At 40.7% G+C, this 6,782-nt stretch overlaps 1 protein-coding gene across 1 annotated transcript in view; it reads left to right on the top strand.

The window, feature by feature from the left end:
- LOC118334266 (ryanodine receptor 2-like) overlaps nucleotides 1-6,782 on the top strand; it is a gene marked incomplete in the record, with an annotated part of 114,618 nt that overhangs the window by 31,862 nt on the left and 75,974 nt on the right.

Genomic DNA, 6,782 nt, shown 5'->3' with positions numbered 1-6,782 from the left:
TTTTCCTATTGACAGTACTCGGGGACCTCTAATGATCAAGACTAGGGTAAAAATCTGCCGAAGTTCACCTTTAAGACTCTGGAAATAAAAATTGATTTTGTTGATGAAACCGTGAGAATGGATGCATTACTAAAAAAAACTCCCCTTTTTTACTGTTGTTGTATTATTTTGTTAATGTTTGTTATCCTGTTTACATGTTGTTGTGTTAGTTTTATATGTTTATAATATGGTCAATGAATCTTCAGTGGAAAAAAAGAAAAACAAACAAAACATTTTTGCATGAAGCCATCCTCAGCTGCATGCAGACTACCTTCTCAGAGAGTCCCTTGTATGGTTTCAATAAAGGGTGGCTTTTGGAGATTTGACACATCTGTTCCCCAAATGACCAGCCATTGGAAAACTGTCAAACATTTGAAAAAAAAAACAATTCAAAATTAATACATTTTCTTGCATAGTATTAATACTGAAACATGATACTGCGGTATTATGTGTAACTTCTCGCCTCCTTACCTTTTCTATACACCACTTCTCATGGTTATGCTCTGCATATCTGACTATGAAATAGTCCAGTTTCTCTGGGACAGTCACACTGATAAGACAGAAGAAAATGGTAAAAGGTAAATGGACTGCACTTATACAGCGCCTTGCTAATCTTCTGACAACTCCAAGTGCTTTACACTTCATGCCACAATTACAAACATTCATTCATACACTAATGGCAAAGCCCATAACAGAAACTAATTATTTACACACATTCATACACCGAGCATGGGGTTCAGTATCTTGCTTAAGGATACCAGCACAAAGGTAAAAAAACCAAAAACATATTCAAATATGTGAGGTCAAATCAAATCAAATCAAGCCAAGCAAACAATCTGTAAAATCTAAAAATCGAAAATAGGATCTGCATAAAAAATAACTTGACTTATTGACTAAATATGTTGTTTACATGGCAGTGTCTGCAGGCTGTAGAGTGAAGTTGTCAATGTTAACAGAAATTAACACTGACAAAATAAATATGTTGTTTACTTGGCAGTGTCTGCAGGCTGTGGAGTGAAGTTTCCCTCTGAGTCCATGGACGACTGTTTCTCCATCATGGCCATGTAGTTGGACTCCATGTAGTCTGGAGGAAGAGCTCCAGCCACAGCACTGAGACATGGTAATGCCAGCTTGAACAGCTCCTGGTCATACCGCTACATCATAAAAACACAGACAGAGCACATTGCTTCACACATCATTACGCAGCACTGTTATGTTTCCCCTGCAGGTTTAAAGGTCGTGAAAGCAATTCTAGGTAACTCAACTCTAATCCAATGCACTACTATTCAATTTCAGTGAGCATCTCCTCACAGTCCTTTCACTTTCCATTCTGTGTCTGTTGAAAATGAATACAAAAACTAAGCCAAAATATCCCAGATACGGCTGCTGCCATCTTATGCTGGCAACATCATTTGGAGCCAGAGTCTGAGCAGTAGTGATCTGGCTTGACGCTAAAGTATTGAGGTTCTACCCATACAGCTGATTCAATCACAAGCAGGACTCAGCTGCCAAACGTATCAGAAAAAACACACATCAGAGTAATAAGAACTACCTAAAATGACAGAAACCATCTTTGGAAAACATTTATTAACATGGAGAGGGCAGGGTTTAGTTATCCATTAGAGGTAGGAAGGAGATGCTTTGGCTTCATTGCGGGGAGCTGTCACGTCATCTGTCGTTTATATGTCGATGACCAAGCCACACAACGCTAACTTCTTGTTCCAGACAGGATTTTCGTGTCAAGTAACGACTTGCACACAGACATTAAGTTTATTATCTAGTTTGTCAAAATATGCTGATGTTGTGATGTTAAACCATCTTGTCCTGTCTGCATTTTAGCTGCTGTAAACTGTAGTGACAGTTTGCAAACCAACAACATATTGTTATCATTGTTTGCATTATATCGTGGTATTTGTCATTGGGTTGAATGTCTGTAGTATCGAATTCACAACAATTTCTTCGTATTTTTTATCCTGTTATTTTATTCCTGTAAAACAATATCTTATGCGAACCTAAAAAAGCGTGAAGAAAACAGTTTCAACCAATAATATCATCACATTCACCTATCAATCAATCTTTAACTTTTAGCGATACGGAGCTAATATTTATTTGTTAGCTAGATAGCAACAGCATGGCAGAGTGTTTCTGGGGGCTGTGTTTCACTGATTACTGTATAAAAACAAAACTTTATTATTGATTTTGGTTAAATTGGATCACATTTTATGGAGAAAATATTGTCTGTTTTCCCTCTCAAGTCCTACAGCTACTGCTGCTGTAGCTGCAGCTGGACTCCACAGCCTCCCAGTGAACACGGCACTGACCAGGACTGAACACAGCCTCTGAGACAGATCGAGGCCAGTTTGATGACAGCTGTACCAATGTGATTTAAAGTTTCCGCATATATAAAAGAAGCTAACTGCCAGCTTTAGACATAGTTCAGTTTACTTTTTTACTTTTTACTTATTAGAAGTACAACTCCTCATAAACAAACAACAAACAAAGCTCACCTTGTGAGACAAAGCATCAAAAATCCCCCAGAACAGTTTCCTGGAGAGATGAAGCTCCTCATCTGATGCAGCTCCAAAGCTGCCCCAGCCTCCAGCCAGGCAGTAATATTTCCAACAACGCTCATAGTGATTGGTCAGCAGCTGGGAAAAACCAGGAGGACATGCGTCAAACCTTCTGCTGGATTTAAAAAACATTTTCTTGAAGAAAAAATAAAATAAAATAAAAAAGTATATGTTATCATTATATACAGTATATATACACTTTTTTTCTATACTATGGTTTTTCTTTTTTTTCGTATATAGTGGGTATATATATTATATATATATATATGATTAACATATTTTTTTGGGTAAAACTGAAATCAGGAGATGCTGATCCATAGCGGGGGAGTACAACATGTAGATGCATTGTGTTTGGGTTGGAACACTAAATTCAAATGAATATATTTTCTGAATGTATTGTAGAAGTAATTGAATTATAGACAATCAAATTAAAACTTCTATTCGAATACTTACACACAATCACAATTTATTGGTGGGGAAGGCAGAATGATTGCCTTGGGCTCCTTGTTGGCTCGAGCTGGAGTTAACACCACAGTAAAAGACTTAAAATGTATATTCTTATCACTTATAGGTGCTAAAGAAGTTCCTTCAAGATTCATTTTTGGAGCAACCCTTTTGAATTGATTGAAGATATAACTGATGTGTTTCTCACCTTCAGGAGCATCTTGGTGTGTTCATCTAATGCAAAGGGAACGGTCAGTGAAAACCAGCTCCTCAGCAGAGCTGGCCCATTCATAGAAGGCCCTCAGCTTAACGGTATGATATAAGATGCGCATACATTATGTTTGGCTATTTTCCACAGGCCACACAGAAGCAGATAAAAAACATAGCAGGACAGCGTCAGGGGGGTATCCTTTGATAAAGCAGTGTGTCAGTGTGTATAGCTGCAGCGGGCAACAATCCCTTTATAGAATCACGTCAACTCCTGCGAACGTGGACGACATGGGCTCAGCCCTCGACTACCCAGCCGTTCTGTGACACAGCCAGCGCGATTTACCAATAAGATGTTCAATGCAAAAGCATCTAAAATGCAATACTGATGCAATACACGCGATCCGGCCATAAAATTATGACCACCTGGCACAGTGAAATTAATTCAACAGGCACCTGCTAGTGTTTGGATATATTAGGCAGACAACGTGAACGATTTGTCCTCATACTTGATGTGTTGGAAGCCAGGAAAAAAAAACAGGCAATGGGGGTAAGGATTTGATTCGGAGGCTTACCAGGTGCTTAAATGGTGAATGGTAAGACCATTGGTCAATTTTGATCATACCCCAGAACATTGCTGCAACAACAGGCAGAAGGGCAGGATCTCTGCAGATACGAGCAATACAGATACTGTCCAGGACACGTTTCGTATCGGAGCAGGTTTGTGGATGCAGCTCAGAGGTGATGTGATTTTTTCTTTTAGGGGAAAAACCTATTCAGTATGCCACCAAACCATGTCTTATATATGCCTAATTATGTTACCATATTTGTATTACTTTATTTGGATACGTAATATCAACACCACTGGAGAAAAAAATTGTACATAGCTGAGATTGTCTGTATGATCTCAACATAGCACATGTCGTTGTTTGAACTCTTAATCCAGTCTGTTAGCCCACAAACAGGCCAGCAGACACTCCGTTCTATGCGTTCCCTCTGGGGGCTTTTTGTAAGGGCAGGCAGCCTTTTGGACAGCGGTTAAACCGTGTTGGGAGCAGGGAGGAGTCATCAGTGACGCGAAAGGCTCTTGTCCCCGCAAACAGTGGCCACATTTGTCAGGAAAGAGGCAACACGGCTGTACACAGATACCGCGGTTGGCAGGCGCAAGTGCCATGCGGGTGGGGCCCACTAGAGCCAACCTGGACACAAAAGTACAGCAGGCAGAAAAAGGAGGGGGAAGAAGGAGTGTGTCATCAGTTGTGGTCTTGGAAAAAGTACACATTCTGAAGGGCAGCGGGGATTAAAGAGGGGGAGCAAGGAAGTGGGTTGTGCCGAGAAAGCTCCTGGCTCCCACGAGGAGATGATGTAGTTATGCATACATTTGTTAAAAATGTTTTCTAAAGGCTGCATTCCACATTCTACCACGGTTACCACAGTTGTAACAAATGGGGAAGGGCGTTGATCAGTGGCCTGTCTGTGATGAACGGAATCGGCTCTTCCACATGGGCCGGGGGGCGTCTTTGCCAGCTTTTTCAAATTAAGTTCTTTAATTAAATCAGCATTATCTAGTTCCAGGTGGGTGTTGATACGGAAATTACTCAAAAGTACAATCACTGCCATGGATTGAGGGTTTTTTTCAGGCTTGCGAAATGCGGCAACTTCCAAGTGCAACACACAAAAGAAAACAATAACGTTCCGGGACAAGGGTGATACGTTTTATCGTATTTTGTCTGTTATTCTGGGAAATAAGCTTGAACACAAGCAGAAACCCAGGGGAAACAAGCCGTTTTTTCGCTTTGGTTCAAAAAAAACGAAATATCAAAAGGTTGCAGCTCGTTTTGCTCATTCTTTCGGTTCTTACTTAAAAACGAATCTTACCACTCAATATTTGTTTTTCCGTCAGTGGGCGCGCGTCCTCTGCATGCCTAGTGTGCTTCCTTGCCCTGGTGGCTTCTCAAATAAAAGTTCTTCCGTTTGATGAATGTCGACACAAAAGTAGACACTAGCAGACACAGAGCGACCCGATCACCCACAGTCAAGAGCTGACACGGCCTTTTCCAAATAGCACAATAATAGTATTCAAAATCATTTGAAAAGTGAGGAACTTATTGGAAGTTACAGATGACTTCCAGTGCAGGTTGATGTTAGCCCACAAGGCTAGGCGCAGTTATTACAATGAAGAGGTAGACCGGGAGGGCTTTACTACGACGGAGGCTGCAACGATTTCCAGGCCTCCGTGCTTCATAATCCGGGCTCAACAAAACTGCCTAGTAAGCCGCGCCGGTCAGAGTTTAACTGGATATCGGACGGGGACGGTGATCATTGTCCGGCTCTGGGTTTTGCCGCTGCCTGTGCGCGTCACCCATCAAAGGAGCCTGCGACTCCGCGGGGCTGCTGATTTCCGTCACAGCGCTGGAGAGCCTAGATGAGGAACATTACAAGGATCACAACACATTTCCTCTGACAGCTGAACACTTGCGCACTTTGTTGTGACCGCTGTATCCTGATTTTACGATAACAAATTGATTTTTTCCTTGTTGAAAGACTAGTTTATATTGTTTTCATGATTATTATTTATACTGACGCGTGATGTAAGAATGCGATGTCGGTCGTTATATTGAAAGCGGAGGCTGGGGTCGTGGCTCGATGAAATATAGGCTACAGGTGAGTTTTAAGGGTTGCTGTACTAAGCAACGCTCAGTAATGTTCCTTTAAAACTGTATTCTTAGAAAGTTTGGGAAAAATGGGTGGCTATTGCTATTTATAGTAAATAATAATACACATTTTTAAAAACCATTTTATGATCGTGTATTAACTATTTAATTAGTGTATTCTTGTAAAAAATGGCATACATTTTAGGACTTGGGGTGGCAGTCTTGCGATAATAGACAGGAGTCGATATTTGTGACTTACAAAACAATGAATTTGGGTCAAACAAGCTTCTCAGTCTTATCTTCATAGGGTGTATCTTAACAGTCATTTTGTTTGATAGGTTTTTATGAGGATCTGTATCTGTTTACTCCTGGTACCCAACTGCAATTACATTTAGATTAAATGTGTAAGTTTTGATAATGGGGTTGCTTTCAAAAGGCTTCTTCACTTTCTGTGGCCTTAGGTGGGGAGTTCCCGCGTAACTTTAAGCCCTCATATTGCACTCTTTCTCTAACGCAACTGATAACTGCCAGTTTCGTTAGACACCTCCCTCGGTAGGCATTCTATGTGGAGTTTGTTAAATGGATTAAAACAAATTAAGGAACTTTCAGTTGATCCTCTGCCAAGGCTGTAAAGCAATTTTGCAATACCGCGCATTCCATGGAGGAGCAGAAAGTTTATTAGGTGAATTCGCCGTATGCTCTCGCTTGGTGTGCACGTGTGATGGTGAGGTAAAGTTTGTGATATCAAATTTCTTCTAAGAGCAACATTTTTCGAAAGAGGTAAAAGCCTTGTCCTTCTCGAATAAATTTAAGGGTGGATGTTTGATGTGTCATCGCTCACTCTATTTGTCAATCGGTTGCTTTCCCA

Source organism: Morone saxatilis, unplaced genomic scaffold (genome assembly GCF_004916995.1).
Source record: "Morone saxatilis isolate NCDOM2014 unplaced genomic scaffold, NCSU_SB_2.0 Contig1, whole genome shotgun sequence".
NCBI lineage: Eukaryota > Metazoa > Chordata > Actinopteri > Moronidae > Morone > Morone saxatilis.
The sequence above is the reverse complement of the archived record's forward strand: the minus strand, read 5'-3'. Positions and strand labels throughout refer to the sequence as shown.